The sequence below is a fragment of the Balaenoptera ricei genome, chromosome 6 (genome assembly GCF_028023285.1).
Source record: "Balaenoptera ricei isolate mBalRic1 chromosome 6, mBalRic1.hap2, whole genome shotgun sequence".
Classification (NCBI taxonomy): domain Eukaryota; kingdom Metazoa; phylum Chordata; class Mammalia; order Artiodactyla; family Balaenopteridae; genus Balaenoptera; species Balaenoptera ricei.
The window spans coordinates 114,047,140-114,065,749 of NC_082644.1; the positions used below are offsets into that span (position 1 = coordinate 114,047,140).

At 50.3% G+C, this 18,610-nt stretch overlaps 1 protein-coding gene across 3 annotated transcripts in view; it reads right to left on the reverse strand.

Annotated features, from left to right (window-relative positions):
- Positions 1-18,610, reverse strand: part of LOC132367372 (uncharacterized) — a 94,937-nt gene that overhangs the window by 20,591 nt on the left and 55,736 nt on the right. The window contains exon 2 of one of the 3 annotated variants that reach the window (XR_009503770.1): positions 18,427-18,552. The exons of the other annotated variants lie outside the window; for them this stretch is intronic. The gene's annotated coding sequence lies outside the window, so the exon portion shown is untranslated. The remainder of the gene's footprint in view (positions 1-18,426; positions 18,553-18,610) is intronic. 3 annotated transcript variants of the gene reach the window in all.

Sequence of the window (18,610 nt, forward strand, 5' to 3'; positions counted from 1 at the left end):
CTAGGTGAGGGAGGCAACCCTGCATAGAACTTGAGTCGCTGGTGCTTTAATGCCGAGAAAATACGGAGAGGGTTGAGTTGATAGGTGCCACAACGCAGTCTCTCTAATTAACCCTGAGCCCTCTGTCGGTGGCCCCCTTCCTCAGCACAGTCTCCCCACCCCACCCCAGGTCCTGTTTGAAGTTTGCAAATCCCCCACCCCCTCCTGCCGCCCCTGCTTGCTGAACCAACTACAGACCCTTGGGGCTCAGCTGGGAGGGCTTTACTGGCAGAGAATTTCAATCATGGGTTCTTGGCTCAAACTTGTTGCTTCCCCCAAAATCTCCCCAGCAGTTTGATACTCATGGAACTGAGGCTCAGAGGAGGGACTCTGATGATCTCAGAACTCAGAATTCCACCTGGGCCTGTCGGGGAGTTCACAGCCCCTCCCTTGGAGGAAGGGAGCACAGAGCGGCAAGAAAGATGCAGGTTCCTGAGACGACGCGGAGGTACCAGAATTTGTTCACTTTCCAGGAGCTGCTTAGAAACTATTTCCACCTTCAACAGCACCCCTCCCCCAGCACTGCCACTTGTGTACAGGTGTCTGGATCTCCGTGGTGGGAGCCCCCTGTTGGTCTCGGGGCTGGGATCAGTGGGGGCATCTGAGTGGAAAGCCCCAAACTGTAGAATTGGGCACGAGAGCCACAGAGATGTGCCACTTTTCTGAAGCTGTGTGCCTTTGCCTCTCCAAAGGCCTTCCCCCGGCAGTTTCCAGACCAAGGAGCCCACCCTCTTCCCCGGGAGCCGAGCCAAGAAGGTCCTGGGACAGAGGGCCCCATGTGCCGCTCATTTTTCTCCCCCTCTGGGCAGAGCTGACTCGTTCCGTGCCTCAGAGAGATCTTTGCAATGATGGATAAGCCGTGGCCCCGACTGCCGTGGCCCTGGGGAGAAAAAACATCTTTTGCAGTTTCGTGTAAAGCCTCCCACTTCTCGCTTAATAAGTGCTGAAAGCGGCACAAACAGAGAGACCCCGGGCCTGCCATGACTAACAAGATGACCACATCAGGCAGCCGAGCTGGGGGACAGGACCGCGCCGGCCGGCCCGGCGTCCCCGGAGCGAGGTGTCCGATTCCGATTCCCTCCCGGGGACGCTCCGCCAGCAGTGCTTTGAAGCCGGGCCGAGGCCGCCGCGGAGCTGGGAGCTCGGAGGCGCGGAGCGGAGGGGGGAATGGGCTGGGGCTCCCTCCTGCACGATGGGCACAGATCGCCCGAGATAAAGGAACCACAGCCTCCGCCAACTTGTGCTGAGTCGCTCTTTTCAAAAGCCCTTTCAGATGGTTTCACTTCTCCGCGCGCGCTTTGTTGAAAGATGTAAAAATTTCAAACCACCACAGAGTAAACATTTCAAAACTCGCTCTTTGCAAAATCAGTCACATTTTCAAAAATCCCTTGAATTCCATCTCTCCACCCCCTCCGCCCCTTCTTCTGCGCTCTTCGGATTCGAGTGTTTTTCATTAATTTAGAAGCAGTCCAGGTAAAGCTGGTGTTTGCGAGCTGGTGTTTTACGGGCGGAAAGTAGCTTTGTTATTTAGGAGATGTTTTAGATAAGTCAATGTCTTGTCAAAATCAAGCAGGTTTTCTTTATTAGGGTGAAATCGTAATGAACTCATCTGCTTCTAATATTTATAAAGAGAAGAGAGGCCATTAATTCTACTGCTTGTGAATAAAACCATCTGTGATTTCTTTCCATTTGATGGGTTTTGGTTTTAATATACATTTTTCACAAATAAGCGCAGAGATTTTTTGGTGAAAATGTCACATTCAGGATCTCATAAAGAAAGAATGCAAAGAGAGGAAAACGAAATGTTTTGTTAGCTAAGTAATTTCTCACCTTGCAGAGTGGGGAACATTTGAGCCAACTTTAGCACATCAGGTGATAGAATCACCCGTTCAACGCTAATGCAATCCATGACATGTTACAACTCGAACCGCGTCCGTTTTGAAGTTTGTTTTCCTTCGGGAATTACACAGTTCGTTTAACCTAATCTGTCCTGACACTTGAATTATAATATTATGAGCTTCTTCAGGGAAGTAAAACAGTAGTTGCCTGCTTAAAAGCAAAGCAGAAGTTAATAAAGTGGGCAAAATGTCAAGGAAAGGGAGCTAATCGAATCACAGTGTCATTCTCTAGAGAAAATACAGTCAAGTTGTATTTTTTTTTTCCAGTCGAAATCTTGGACGCCTAATGACACATTTCTGTCCAGGAAGAAATTTGAACTCTGAAACCGAACTTGATTAAACCCCAAACTGCGAGACCTTGCCCACTGGGACCGCTCAGGGACTTTGACTTCTGGGTGTCAGAGCTTAATTAAAATATTCATCCAGCTGCTCTCCCCTCGCCAAGGGGGCCCAGAGGAATTAAACCAATAAGCCTAATTCTATTAGTTCACCTGCCTGTGTACACAGAGATGCGGAAGACCGTTCACGGGTTCAGAAAAAAAGCACCAGACCCACCCTGCAGATTCAGCGTTGGCCGTCACTGCATCAGCGAAACGGTCCCCTAAACAGAGTTCCACGTAACACTCAAGAGTCTCAGCTCCTGGCTCTAAACACACGCAGATATTTTTAAATTCTCTTTCAAGAAAACGAAAATGCCAAGCAAGTCGCTGTAAGGATTTATGAGTGTGTGTTATGATTTATATGTCATCTATAATAACATGTAACGTTTACTGAATTCTCTGTGCCGCTGGGCTGAGCCTTTCCCATTCACGTCTCAAGGAAATCTTCACTTCCACTCTGTGAAGTAAACACCATTACTATCCCCACTTGACAGATGAGGAAACTGAGGCTCCGTGAGACAAAGTGGCTTGAAGCCCAGAATTCTCAGACCACAGAGTCTAAGCTCCTAACCCCTAATATAATGACGGCTTTCCTGACATCTTGATCTTTGTTTTAAATTTTAATTATTTTATATCTGCCCTACACGCACACAGTATAAAATTCAGAAGGTAGAGAGGCTGTAAAGGGGAAAGTCAGCCTTGCTCTCACCCCTCCTCAGTCCCCTGGTCCCTTCCCCAAAGCAGTCACTTTGGACAGTTTCTAATGTCTGCTTCCAGAGTTGAGGCTTATTCCAACAAATATGTGTATATTTCCTTTTTAAAAAACACATATAGGACTTCCCCGGCAGTCCAGTGGTTAAGAATCCACGCTTCCACTGCAGGGGGTGTGGGTTCAATCCCTGGTCAGGGAACTAAGATCCCACATGCCGCACCGCCAAAAAAAAAAAAAAAATTTTTTTTAATAAATAAATAAATAAAAATTAAAAACCACATACAGAGCATAGCAGGTACATAATTCTGCAGCTTGCTTTTTTCATTTCCTAATACATCTTGGAGAGTTCTCCATCTCATGCCTTTTAAGACGGCAATGCCATAGCACAGGAAACTATATTCAATATCTTGTAATAGCCTATAATGGAAAAGAATCTGAAAAAGAATATATGTGTATACATATACACACACACATACATATGCACATGTATGTATAACAGAATCACTTTGCTGTACACCTGAAACACAACATTGTAAATCAACTATACTTCAGTAAAAAACAAATTTTATAAAAAAAGACTGCACACCATTTTATGCAGTAGATTTAGTAGATTGAACCATATGAGAGTGTCAGTATTCAGCACTGTTTATAGGTACCCCCTGGCACCTATAAACAGTGCTGTGCTGGATGACCTTTCACACTGACAGGTACCATCTATAGCACAGACTCCTAGAAGTGCCACTACCTGGGACGTGGGTAAGTCAAGTCCCTTCCCTTGGCCCAAAGTCTTTGAGACAAAGTGGCCACATCGGCTAATTTCCGAAGCCCATGACATCCCCACATTTGTAATCCCACAGCCTAACTAGAGATGCCCCCACATCTCATGAACATAACTGCAGCTCCGGGGCCCCCCAGATTACTGTGGAAACAAACGTTTTCCACCAAACACAAACTCCCTTCCTGCTGGCTGTATTTGTCAGCCAGGGAATGAGACATTTCCCAGTGATCAATACAAATAGAATAGAAATCTAGCCCGGGCAGCAGCAAGATGTGGTTTTTCAATAAGGAGACCTCCAGAGGATATTGCATATTCCTATGACAACAGCAGACAGATCTTGATTTTTAGTGTCAGAATCTGTTTAATGCGAAGGCCTGCGGCTGGGGCCTGGCCGAGCACTGGGTGGGTTGTCTTGGGCTGGAACCAGGCTGGTCCTTCAAGGCTGCTGCAGAAACCAGCCGCCACCCTTGCGGACCACCTGTTCACAAAGGCGGCTGCGTTTGCCAGCTGGGCCGCCGTGGAGGCTGCATGGCTGGCCAGCCAGAGGTGATCTACAGCCACGGACCTGGTTATTTACAGCTCGCCTGTGGGTCCCCAATGCCTGGGCATCTCTAGGATGATGGCAGTTTGCCTTAAAAAGGACCAGGTACCTGGCAGAGGTGGCAACAAACGTGATTGACTATTGACAGTCTTTTTCTCCTTATAAATTCATCTGGTAACAGAGCAAGTCGAAGAGACACTCTGAGTTGGTTGCTATTTGAAAAGACTTGAGAAGGGCCAGCTGTGAACTGTCCAGGACAAACTAGGATGTTCTAAAAACACGATTCTTGCCCAAATAACCTAGATGCCTCTGAGTTCCGTCTCTTGATTCTTCTGCCTCTTTTAAAATTATCTCCTGATACAGACCAGGGCTGAGAAAGACGGCAGAAACAGGAAGACAGCTGGCGTTTAAGAGAGATGGGATCGGCAGTGATTTATTCCAAGGATTTGATATTTTAAGTTATTGTTGTTGTTATGTGTGTGCAATAAATCATGTTTTAAAGTATCTGTTAATAGAGTGTTTTATTCTTTAAAAATATTTTTTTTTCTTTCAAGTGGATGGATTGTTTTTTGAAGCTGAATTCCCAGGTTTTATGAAAAGATGTGATAATAAGTAAGAATGGGTCAATAAATTTTTCCACTGGGAAATTTTACCACCCAATTTTATCACCTAGAAAAGGTTTATGTCCTTTAAAAAATTAGAAGGAGAAGAAGAAAGGGAGCCTTGGATGGTATTGCTTAAAATACTTTGTTTGAATTTATGTAAATGTATTTAGTCCTTTGGCTTCTTAACCACTGAATTCACGTTTTTGAATTTTAAATACCATGATGGGCTCTCTGAGTTTCAAACAGCGACTCTCAAAGCTGCATCTACCAAAGCCCTTGAAACCAGGGTATAGTGGTCCCCCAAGGAAGGTCTTGGGGGATGATTACAACATTCCTTTCTGCGACACAATAACGCCCCGCTCGTGGACACTCTCGGACCCTCTGCTGAAAGTAACTGACTGGGCCGAGGCTTAAAACTAATCTTGTCCTCGGCTCCCCAGCAAGAGGTCAGGAGGCGAGGCTTTCAGAATATGATCTCCGGCAAGATCTGAAGGGCTCCGAGAATATAACAAGTTGTAAAAGGGCGGGGGAACGGGGAGAGAGAGAAAGGAAAAGAATAAAAGCAAAATTAAATTTTTACAATTAAATATATTCCTTTTTTTTTTTATTTAGTTAATTTCCAGCTGCTCACGTTTATTGCACATTAATTATGCATACAGCTTTTGTGCAACTTAAAACGTGAAGAATGTGATCCTTATCCTTTTATGGAGGATCCGCTGCCATGCTGGAGGCCCTGCCAGAGAAGCTTCAGGTCAGATGGGGCAGGAGCTGCCAACAGCCAGAGGCCTGGACAGTGCTCTCCAATCCCCCACCTCGACTTTCTTAAAAGCGTTTCCTACAGCAGGGGTGATGGCCGTGGGCCCCGAGGGTCCAAATCTAGGGAAAGGATCCCAAACGAGCTCCCCTTGGCTTGTCTTGACCAACATCTATTTCAAAGCCACTGGCCAGACCTGGGGCTAAAACACAATGTGACGAACAAGGGGTGTTGGGGACCCATTACCTTCCTCCAAGTCCCCACCCCACATGCCAAAGGAAGCAGAGGAGGCAGCAGCCCAAGGTGGGAGACCCTTCCCCTAGTCCCACCCAACCCCAGCACCAGCCTCAGTGCCCGCACCAGTGGCCTCAGGAAGGGACTGGCAGGTGGCCCTCTGCCAGAACGCTCTGTGACACCAGAGAGGGCCACAGCCTCTCTGTGCCCTGTCAGGAACTGCGCAGAAAACCCTCTGGATGCCGGCAGGCCCCGTGCCTCTCTTCCTGCCCCCATTTTGGCCTCCCAGCCCAGAAACCCCCAAAGAGGAGCCCACCGCCCGAATAGAGGTGGGGATTCACCACTTGGTACGTCCACCAGGTGGGGCTCAGGAGCCCCTTCCCCAGCTGACCAGACCTGGGCCAAGAGCATAGATGCAGGGGCCCCAGGCCCCTAACTCCAGGAGGGAGAGACCCTGGGGGCTGAAAGTCGCCATGTTTGGCCAGGACCCCCGGGCTCTTCTCGGAGCAGGGCTCCCTGTGGCCTCAGAAGCTGTACTTCCTCCCCAACCTAAGGGCAGCTGCCGAGTCACCTCGAGGATACCCACCCTGAGCCAGCGGGGCAGGGCCGTCCCCCTACTTCCTGCCTGGGTTCCAAGCAGACTCGGGACCCTAGCCAGCCACACTCTCACTGCTGGGCGGCTTGGGTAACAGGGCTCCCTCTCTCTGATCCCCAATTCCTCATCTGAAAGGGGGGATCAGACTGGACACAGGGCCGCCCTGGGGTTGGGTGGAATATGGCCTCCAAAGCGCCCAGCCCAAGGAGAGCACCCAGAAAACAGGAGCTCACAGCAGCCCCAGGGTGAGCATGGAGACCCCATTTCACAGTTGAGGAAACTGAGGCTTTTGGAGGGAAGCACCCCCCAGTCTCAGTGGCAGGGCCAGCTGTATGACAGCTCCCAGTGTCCTCCTCCTGGGTCCCACTGCCCTCAGCTCACGAGGGGCTGGAACCTCCACCCCTCCATCCACTGTGGGTGGAGAGGAGGTGAGAGGAAAGAAAACACACGCTCGGTCCCTCTCTCCCTTGGCCGGCTCTCATGGAGGGTTTGCCAGGGGCTGTCCACACCCTGCACAGCCTCTCGTCCACTGCTCCCTCCATTTACAACCACAAACTGGCTACCCGGTGCCAGCCTGGGGAACAAAGGCTGCAGGCACGGCCCAGCCGAGAGGCCCGCAAGCTGGCCCGGGCAGCGCGCGGCTCCCACCGCAGCCAGACAGACATCAGGAGGTCAAGGCCGGGGCCCAGGACAGGCGCCCGCAGGCCACGCTGGCCCCCTGACCCGTGAGTGGGAGGGGGCTTTGGGCCTGGGCTGCCTCCTCCTTTTCTGTTATTTTAATAAAAACTGCTCTCTACTTGGATAAACTGGAAACCGTGCCTCCCGCCCTTCTTTTCTAGACTCCCCACCCCGTCCGGCAGGGACTCAGTGACAAACTTTAAAATAAAATTGTCATCATAAAAGAAGTCAACCACACATACTAATAAACAACACGCTTAACATTTATTACTCTGCCTTCTGACAAACTAAAATGTGAAAACATGCCAAAATTCGGGTTTCATAAAACAATTTTTCATCAAGTTCTTTCCTTTGACAAAATGCCTCTGTTTCATTCCTGGTTGGCGAGACTCACTTCAAACAGAAACGTTTCCAGAAACGGGTCTCGGGTCTGACGCTCCCAAGCACCTTCAGCTCTCTGAGACTCTGCCTGATTGACCACGCTGTGGGCTTTGCTAGGGAGCACCCGGGGTGGGGGAGAGGGGGGCACCATCGTTCTGCAACAGAACCTTAACAAACCAGCCAGTCACAGGCACCGACACCCCACCATTTTATTGTGGTAAAATACATAATATTTCTCTAACCATAATCCTAACCATTTGTAAGTGTGCCGTTCAGTAGCATTAAGTACACTCACATGGTTGTACAACCGTCACCTGCATCCATCTCCAGAACCCTTTGCATCTCGCAAAGCTGAAATTCTGTCCCCATTAAACCACAGCTCCCCATTTCCCCCTCCCACCAGCCCCTGCAACCACCACTCTACTTTTTTTTTAATTTTTTTTTTAATTTTAATTTTTATTTATTTATTTTTTTATGGCTGTGTTGCGTCTTCGTTTCTGTGCATGGGCTTTCTCTAGTTGCAGCAAGCGGGGGCCACTCTTCATCGCGGTGCACGGGCCTCTCACTGTCGCGGCCTCTCTTGTTGTGGAGCACAGGCTCCAGACGCGCAGGCTCAGTAACTGCACCACTCTCCTTTCTGTCTCTGTGAATCTGCTCTAAGTACCTCACATAAGTGACATCACACAGTTCTTGTCCTTTGGTGACTGGCTTATGGCACTGAGCTGACAACCTCCAGGTTCCTCCATGCTATAGCCTGTGTCAGGATTTCCTTCCTCTTTAAGGCTGAATGCTATTCCATCATATTCCACCCAAACTCTCCTAACGTCACACACACAGGTACAAGATGCTTCCCCTCAGGGAGGGGAAGGGGCCTCACAGCGCCTGGGGAGGCACCACATCACACCCTCACCCCAGATGTTTCGATGGTCCCGAGGGAACTGGAGATTTGGGGGTACGCCAGTCAGCCCAGGTCTCAGAGATTCAAACAGCTCCAGTCTGTCTGCCAGGCAAGCCCCCACTCTCCCCACATGCCTCCCTCCTCTGGGCAAGGAAGGAGCCGGAAGGACAGACCCCTCTGTACTCTGGAGCATAAGGGGGGATTCAGGGATGGGCTGTGGCCGGGGATGCATTCAATCAACAAACACCTCGAAAGCACCCACTGTGTGCCCACGCTCTGCTCTCGCGGAGCTCACGGGCTTTGTCACCAGAGTGCCGTCCCCTCCTCCTCCAGCTGCCCTGGATAGAGATTGAAACCAAAGGAAGCTTTTAAAATAACACTCTGCCAGGCCTTTTGTTTTTCTGAGGTACCAGCACTTGATTTTTAACTAATTATCAAAATCCCTCCCTCTCAAATTACTGTTAATTTTCTTCACGTGGTAATGGTGTTAACGGTTACTGAGGGGAACGTCCTTATTCTTAGAAAATGCACACTGAAGTATTTAGGGATGGCAAACGGAATTTACTTTTAAACTTATAACAAAAAATACACAGATACAGATATGTGTATACATAGATAAAGCAAGTACAGTAGTAAGTTCGCTTGTGTTGAATCTAGGAGGTGGGTATGTGGGCATTCCTTGGACTGGTCTCACGATTTTTCTATGTATTTGTAATAAAAAGTTCTATGTATTTGAATATATTTGTAACAAAAGAAACCAACCTCGGGCTTCCCTGGTGGCGCAGTGGTTGAGAATCTGCCTGCCAATGCAGGGGACACGGGTTCGAGCCCTGGTCTGGGAGTATCCCGCATGCCGCGGAGCGGCTGGGCCCGTGAGCCACAACTACTAAGCCTGCGCGTCTGGAGCCTGTGCTCCGCAACAAGAGAGGCCGCGACAGTGAAAGGCCCGCGCACCGCGATGAAGAGTGGCTCCCACTTGCCACGGCTAGGGAAAGCCCTCGCACAGAAATGAAGACCCAACACAGCCATAAATAAATAAATTTAAACATAAAAAATTAAAAAATAAAGGGAGAAAAAAAAAAAAACCAACCCAATTGAAAAATGGGCAGAAGACCTAAACAGATATTTCTCTAAAGAAGACATACAGATGGCCAACAGGCACATGAAAAGATGCTCAACATCACTAATGATTAGAAAAATGCAAAGCAAAACGACAATGAGGTACCACCACACACCGGTCAGAATAGCCATCATTTGAAAATCTACAAATAACAAATGCTGTAGAGGGTATGGAGAAAAGGGAATCCTCCTACACTGTTGACAGGAATGTAAATTAGTGCAGTCACTATTGAAAATACCATGGGCGTTCCTCAAAAAATTAAAAATAGAGTTGCCATATGATCCAGCAATCCCACTCCTGGACATATATCTGGACAAAACTATAATTCAAAAAGATACATGCGGGGGCTTCCCTGGTGGCGCACTGCTTGAGAATCTGCCTGCCGATGCAGGGGACACGGGTTCGAGCCCTGGTCTGGGAAGATCCCACATGCCGCGGAGCAACTAGGCCCATGAGCCACAACCACTGAGCCTGCGCGTCTGGAGCTTGTGCTCCGCAACAAGAGAGGACGTGATAGAGGCCCGTGCACCACGATGAAGAGTGGCCCCCGCTTGCCGCAACTGGAGAAAGCCCTCGCACAGAAACGAAGACCTAACACAGCCAAAAATAAATAAATAATAATTTTTTAAAAAAAGATACATGCACCTCAATGTTCATTGTAGCACTATTTACAATAGCCAAGACATGGAAACAACTTAAATGTCCATTGATGGACAAATGGATAAAGATGCAGTATATATACACACAATGGAATACTACTCAGCCATAAAAAAGAGTGAAATAATACCATTTGCAGCAACATGGATGGACCTAGAGATTCTAATACTAAGTATGTCAGAAAGAGAAAGACAAATACCATATGATATCACTTATATGTGGAATCTAAAATATGACACAAATGAACTTATCTAAGAAACAGACTCACAGACATAGAGAACGGACTTGTGGCTACCAAGGGGGAGGGAGGGGAGAGGAGGGATAGATTGGGAGTTTGGGATTAGCAGATGCAAACTATTATATATAGAATGGATAAAAAACAAGGTCCTACTGTATAGCACAGGGAACTACATTCAATATACTGTGATAAACCATAATGGAAAAGAGTATGAAAAAAATGTATATATATGTATAACTGAATCACTTTGCTATACGCCAGAAGTTAACACATTGTATAATAAATATACTTCAATAAAATAAGTTTTTTTAAAAGTTGGGGGAAAGTTCTCTGCTCTCATCATGCCCCTCCCTTTATCGCTGTTTCCCTCTGCACCCTCTTACCACAAATGTGACCCAGAGGTCCAAGAGGGCATGTCAATGATGGGACATGGAAAGAACACTCTGCCAGGGGCTCGAGCAGGAATTCTCAGCTCTCCAGCTCCTAACGGAGGCGTCACGTGGCTCCGCCCACAAGCCGCGGGTTCAGGTGGGAGCGCGAAGCAGCAGGGGCACCACTGCCCCGACACACACCATCCCTAGGGACCCACAGGGGCCACGGGAGGGCTGCCTCCCCACACTGTGTGGCTCTGTCCCCAGCTCTCGCTCGGGGCGTGGCTGCACTCTGGGGCGTCCCGATCCACTGTTGGAGCGTGTGGCCCAGAACCCACTGCTGATCAGAATCAGAAACCGCATCCACCTCACTGGCCACTGTGCCCCCGGTGCCAGCCCAGGGCCTGGCACAAAGTGGGTGTCTGATGGAATGAGTCAAGGCTTACAAGGTTCTCTTTTCACAAGTTAGACAAAAGTTAAGGTCCTTGCTCACAGCCCAGCGGACCGCAGAGATCAAGAGTGACTGGCCGCGGTGACAGGGGCCTTGGGCACAGCTGCCGCCCGTCTTCCGGGCAGCAGCAGCGAGGACGAGCAGGCAGCGGGCCCGAGGAGCCCTGCTGGGAAAGCCTCAAGGGCAGGCAGCTGGGATCAGGGCAGGGGGGCCGGAAGGCGGAGGTGGGGCTGCAGGCCACCAGGCCAGGGACAAGTCTGACCCTGAAGTCCAGGTGAGCCTCTCCGGAGCTGCCTTTGAAAGCGGGACCTCTCTTGTGGGAAGGTCCTGGGAGGGGACAGTCTCTCTCTGGCCACTCACCGTCTGCCATCCAGAAAGGGGGCTTTCCTCCCTGATAAGGAGGCACCACCTGAGAGGGCGTGTTCTTCTAATCAGAGATCACAGAGAAGTCCCACTGGCTGGGGGTCCTCTTCTCTCCTCCTGCTCCAGGGTGCCTGGTTCACGGCTCGCCCCTGCCAGAGCCACTGCCCGGGGCAACCTCTGGACACCGGGGGGAGGCAGGACCTCAGGGCTGGGGTCTTGCTAACATTATGACTGTGGTCTTACTGAAAGCCCAGTCACGTCACGGGTAAGAAGAAATGAAGGAGGGTCTGTGCACCCAGAAAACTGGTGTGTTGAAGGGGCTCAAGGGCCAGCTGAGGCTCCCGCCCCTTCAGGAAGGCCAGTGGTTAACAGCTGGGCCGTGGGGTGACAGATCCAGTCCCATCCTGCCTCTGACCAGTAGGCCACTGCACTCGGAGCCTCTTTTTGCCCCTCTGTAAAAGGAGCACAGTATCATCCTTGTCAAACATTTGGCTCGGTGCCCAGCAGAGTGAGCTCTCAGTACGCAGACAGCATTATCTTTGCTGCCGCTGCTGTTACTGACCTGTGTTCCCTCACCATGCCAGCACCCCCCGTGGCTGCTAAGAAGCATTTTAGGTGATTTTTTTTTGCTGGCGGCCAGCGGACCCGGTGTGGCTGGCAAACAGTTCTGAATACCAAGCCCAGCAAAGCCCCCTCCTCTCCCCCAGTCCGTGGCCTGGGCCAGCATCCCCACTCCAGGGCTTGCCACCTCCCTGCCCTTCCCAGGAGGTGGGATGGCCTGTGTCCCCTGAGGACAGAGGCCAGGGACTTTGGCCCCCTCTGTCATGAAAGAGCAAAACCACCACAGGGTTCAAAAGGAAAAGAGGAAAACCTGGTAACTCGACCCAGACGGTCCATCCGCTTTATCAAAGCTGAGTCCAGGGAGCAGCGTTCCCACCAGGAGAGGCCACAGCCTCATTAGGGAGCTCTGGGGACGATGAAAAAGCCCGGCCGTAGCGCACATCCCTAGGACAATTAGGCCTTGTCCCCTCCCTCCCTCCCCCCCCCCCGCCCCTGCCTTCAAAGGCAATCTGTGTGTGTGTGTGTGTGTGTGTGTGTGTGTGTGTGTGTGCGCGCGCGCGCATGCACGTGTGTGTGCTGTCTTTTTGATTCTGTTTCTCTCTCTCTCCCTCCTTTCTACCTACCCTCTCACCACTCCCAGCACCAAGCGATTCTGCATGCCATTACAGATCCATCCTCTGCCCACTGGGTACCCACACATGTTCCATACCAGAAAAGAACTCCCCCCACCCCCAGAGACCCTGCTTTCATGTCCTTGGCACTGGCCCCAAGACGCTGCCCCCAGACACCCAGCTCAGCCAAAAGATGGGAACGGTGCGATCACTTCCGTGGATTCCTCCTCCTGGACTCCAGCTCTCCCAGCCCCGGGGACAGAATGCAAACTATTCCCCCAGAGCAAACTCCCAGCTCCGGTTTCCGGATGCCTCCCTCCACGCAGCAGTCTGAGCCTGAACGGAGATTCTTCTCCAGATCCCCACGAGCACCTCCCCCGCCCCTTCCCATGGAATGTTCCTTACCCACTGGCAGGAGTCCTAAGCAGGGACAGTAACACATTCCACTGTACCCCGGAGGCTGCCTGGGACTTCGTTTGAGAGGCATCCTGCTGTCAGGAGACACGGACTCGTTTTTGGAATGCCACCCCAAATAGACCCAGACCCCGAGCACGACACGGGCCTCCCCAGTCCTGCCAAGCCCGCCGCCGGCCGCCCAGGCCCCTGGCACCGTGGGACTTTCCTGTAACCAACAACGCCACTTGGGAGATGCCGATTCTGACATCAGGCAATTATTTGAGGGGATCAGCATGTTGTTTTAAGTGAGAAGGCAAATTCTAGAGGCTTGCTTTTGTCATAACACCAGAGGAAGCGGGCGCAATATTTGCGAAATTAGAAACAGCCTTGGGTCTCAGGCCCTCGCTGATGGCACCCAGGTATTAATCCATTAAGGCAATCAAAAGAGCTTAAATAAAAGTCTGAAGGCTGCAATATACATGTCCATGAACAAGCAGTAAAACTTCCTGAAAAGGTGATTTCAAAGCCATATTGCCCACGCTTGGCAAATTGCATATTTAATTATTTTGTCAGTCCTGCTCTCTCCTCTAATCTTTGGGGAAAATGCCTTTGGACATACGAAACCAGTTAGGCTAATTAAGGTACGATGGAATTAGGTGTCGGCTGATTTCTCAGAAAGATGGCATCCTCTAACCTGGTATGAGATGTGTGCAGGCCCCAAAAGGCAGTAACGTTGGTAATGTCTGCCTTTCTATAGAAAGATCAAAGGTCTTTTGCCCCTTTCAAGATGTTTGTAGAATTTGTTTCCCAATTATCCCACATTTGCGCACTGGGACATCCTAGTTAACTCTTTGATGGCACCTCTGGAATTGGGCCGTAATTGACATCAAGCCCCACTTTCCGGCTCCAGGCTCCGGGCCAAGATTCCGATCTGAGATCTATGATCCCAAAGGGAAGAGGATGGATGGGAGCTGGAAAGGGGGTGCAGGCTGAGGTTTGGGTCCCTTGGGTTTCAGCCAGGCTTATTGCTCAGTGAAGCAGAACTCTCCCCATGGTTCAGACTTGGCAAATGGAGTGTAGGTAAACTCCCCTGTTCTCGTTCTGGTGTGAATTAGGACTAAGATTTTGTCTTTGCAAAATTTTGCCATCTTTAGAGCAGACCCTGACTGCCTTCGGATACCATTCTAGAAAAGAAATACACTCAATACATTATTTTCCCATATTGGAATATTTCTCCTGGTCTGGGAAGATGTTAAAAAAAAAAAGAAAGAGCCATCAAATATTTGGAAAAAGTAAGAAAAAGCCATCAAGATTTGATGTTTCAGTTATGGCATCTTGAAACTAAATGTGATTAGGATTAGCACGCCACGGTATAAAGTCAGATGTCAAAAAATTTTAACGAAAATCTAACATAAAGACTTTTTTCTGTGTGTTTTACTTGCTTTTTATCTGTTTCCTTTCTTTTCTGTGTTCTGTTGATCTTTCTTGACTCTGCAAATATTTTTTCCTGATTGCTTAGTTCAGATAATGTCTTTCAAATCTTTCTGTTAGCTTAAGAAAGAGAGGGAGTGGGAAAGAAAAAGAAAGGCCTAAGAATCTTTATATGCAAAGGCAATGGCCCTTTTGGAAATAATTTTTTGAAAAAGACCTCAACAATTTGAAAAATGAAATACCATTGATCCCAAGATTCATATTCCAAGGGCTGGCCCGAGAACATTTGCTGGTATTTTGTCTTTATCCTTCCTTCCATTTTACGTCTTAAAAACATCCACCTGTGTCCTAGCAAGTTTTAAATCAAGGAGATGAGCTTCCAGAAGCATCAGAGGGAAAAGTCTGCCTTACACCATCAGCTGTTTTCCATATTCTTCCAGAGAAACCGGAGATCACAGAAGCAACTTGCCCAGCACCGCTGTATCCTCCACAAACGACGAACTCAAAAACGCCTCATTTCCCTGATAAATAATTCCCATTGTGAGGGAGCCCTCCAAGCCTCCTCCAAAAATATATACCGAAAGAAAGATATCGCAAGAAAATTCATTTTCTCTTCTTTGCAACAGTAAAGGAGTGATTACAGCCTCTGGCGTCTCCGAATTGTGAGAGCAGTGCCTCCAGCCTGGGTTCCTACTGCCAGAGAAACGTCTGGAAGGTTCTTCCCGGGAGGGCACAGCAGTCCCAACTGGGGAAGGGGCCCTGGGTAGAGTTGTCAGATTTAGCAAATAAAAATACAGGATGCACTATTCAATAGGAATTTCAGGTAAACAAGGAATAATTTTTTTTAGTGTAAGTCAGTCCCAAATATTGCATTGTACACACTTACACTAGAAAATTATTCCTTGTTATCTGAAATTCCAGTTGGATAGAGTGCCCTATATTTGATCGAACAAACCTAGCCCTGGGTTCCAGAAGGGGTCAAGGAAGCTGAGCAGGGACATCCTAGTTTTCCATCCAGAAGTAGAATCAAATCATCAAGAAAACAGTGCTTCAGCTTGGGCTGGAACAAAGCTTGGCCACCATCGTCTGGCCTTGACTCCACAGACCTGTTACATTCTCTCTCTCTGTACCCCGGTTTTCCTATCATGAGTTGGGGGCTGGGGTGAGGTCTGCAGGAAGGAAGGAAGCAAGCCAGCTCTGCACCAGCCCTGAGCATGGCTTTCCAGGGTCTCTCCCGCTCCTCCCCTCCCAAGCCCCCCAGGTCAGTGGCCCTGGCCCTGATGCGAGGGAGGAAGTGCCAGGCTGGGTCACCCTGTGAGCAGACAGAGCCTGTGCTTAGAGCACCGGCTGAACGCAGACACCTAGATATTTTAGTTGGATTTTTAAAGCACCAAAGTATTCACTGTGGGTAGAACTGGGATTTTGCAGGCCTTCCTCACCCTTACTTTACAATTTAGTACTTTACAGTTTATCTTGATGAGCTATGGGGTTGGGGGCTTCATGCTGGGGGGCTTTGGCCGCTAAAGGTCTCGCCTCCTGGGACCAGCTGTCCCCAGCCTGCGGGGGCCCCGGCCTCCGAGACGTGGGTCTTCCCGGAATCCTGACTGTTTAGCCTCAGAGGCTCCTGTCCAAGGCTTGAGGCCCCAGACCACTGGCCCTGCTACTGGAACAGTGGGGCTTCTGGCCCACAAGGCAGGGCTGGGTGGGAGAGGGTGGTGGATTCATTCAAATCATGTTGTAGAGGAGGGGTGTCAGTGCATCAGGGCTACCTTTCTGAGTTCTCTCTCTCTCTGGCCCCCAGGCCCTAGCTCGGAGCTGCCATCCTGTTTCTTACAGCTCCTCAAAGCCCGACCACTCCCCTCAGCCAGTTCTTCCTGTTATCCCCCCTAATTCTCTCCTGCTGTAGAAGCTCTTCTGGTTCTGCCGGGCCTCCAGGGAGACAGAGAACAGCTGGTCAGCATCTGGTGCTCCCCATTAGCCGGGGCCCCGGCCCCCTGGGCCTTCCACTCCCCAGGCGCAGTGACCCTGCTTCCTCTAAACTTCTGGCTGGGTCCCGTGCTCCGGGCCTTTCATCATGTCCATCGCCGCCTCTGAAGCTGCTCCAGGCTCCCTGGACCTCCTATGGCTTCTGCTGGCCCGGGCCAGGTGGACCAGTGGGAGTCGGGGCAGGGGGTGAATTACCCTCTCTCCTCCCAGCACAGAGAAGTGGTGGGGGTGGGGGGCAGCCGTGTCCGGGGGATGGAGGCAGAGGTCAGGGCCCTGCCAGGTTCCGCCACTGTTAGGTGAGCCTCAGCTTGTGGTCTGCAAGCTGGGCAGCCTGTGCCCTCCCTTGAAGGTCTGATGGGAGGATGCCTGCAGGTGATACGGATAGGGTCCTCTGCTTCTGTTCCCAAACTCTCTTCCTCCACTGGGTGACTTTGGGTCAGTAACCTCACTTCTTAAACCTGAGCTTCCTGGCACACAACGGGGTAGTTAAGATTCCAGAGGTAAGCCCCTGTCCTCCGGGTGCTTGGCCCTGACCCGCAGCAAGACCTCAGGACCTGTATTATCACGGGTGCTGCACCCAGTGACGGGATCGTTATCGTTATCTTCCCAGACAAGGAATGTGCACAACCCAAGGCTCAACTGTCCAGGCCCTGCTCTACCGCCCTCCCGGCCCTGGATCTGGAGACTGTGGGATTCTGCGCAGCCCCCTGGCTGGGGAGGAGGGGCCTGCGAACGCAGCTGAGTTAAGTGTTCCTCCTCAGGGCTTTCAGAAAGATCTGGATTATCTCCTCTTTCCAGAAGCCTCTGTGGCCCCAGTGTGTTGTCTCTGCTGAATCCAGCAGCTGCTCTCCCTAGCATGGGTGGCTTCCCTGTGTGGGGGCATGCATGCACCAAGCCATATGGACAGACCTCAGGTCATGTCCCCACCGCCGCCATGGAAGTGTCCCAGAAATGCCAGTTATTAAGTGTCCAGAAGCAACATACACCCTTTGATTTAGAGATGAGCTCAGCATCCCGACCTCTGGTCCTCAGAGACACCTCGTCCTGGAAGAGGCTGCAGATCCATGTCGGGCCCCCATGTCTCTCCCCTGGGCCTCCGTGAACCCCCAGGAGCCTAGGGCTGACTCTCCAGCTCACATCGAGGTGAAGAAAGAGCCACTGGCCGCATCCCCACTCCCTCAGCCACAAGGCATCGTATCTGCCCATAACCCAGCACATAGCTCGCGATTTATTTGGTGATCACAACATGGAAAGAACCCCAGAGACTAGAGAGATAGTTATTAAATGCAAACTTCTAATTAATTCATGGAATGCAGATGAAAACTACTCCTTAAGTAATCTTTTTTTTTCTAGTGACTGAGCTACCACCTATTTTTCTAGCAATTACTTTTAACATCCCAAAAATTGCCCTGAAGATATGCAAAACACATTTCCTATGAATCGCACTTAAGAGAGGCAAGCTCTTTTCTCTGTCTCAGTTACTAAGAAAATGGGAAGTCAAATTTATTGATAATCACATTTCCACAGCAGATCCTAATGGGGTGACTCTCTCACAGCAAACAAGGAAAGGAAACCAAGAAATCAACCAGAGAACACGCCTTCAACGTCTTTGTGTGTTTGCCAAGCCTGCCAAAGTGTGTGGGTTCCAGGGCGGAATCCTTCTGATGTCAAGCGGCAGCAGCGAGGCCCCGGCCCCACCCAGGGCTCTGTGAGTGGCTCGGATGGAATCTAGGGCCCTGAGAACTTACCTGCAGGCATCCGAGGGGCAGGTCGGTCTCCGGAGCTGCCGGTGCCAGGGCTGGCCAGGGGAAGTTGGAGGAGCTGTGTGTGGAGGCCCTCTGTGGACAGGTGCACAAGCCCACCTCACTCCCAGGCTACCTGCGGTTTAGTGGACATTTATTAGAAGCCCACGCAATCTCATGAAGCACCTGC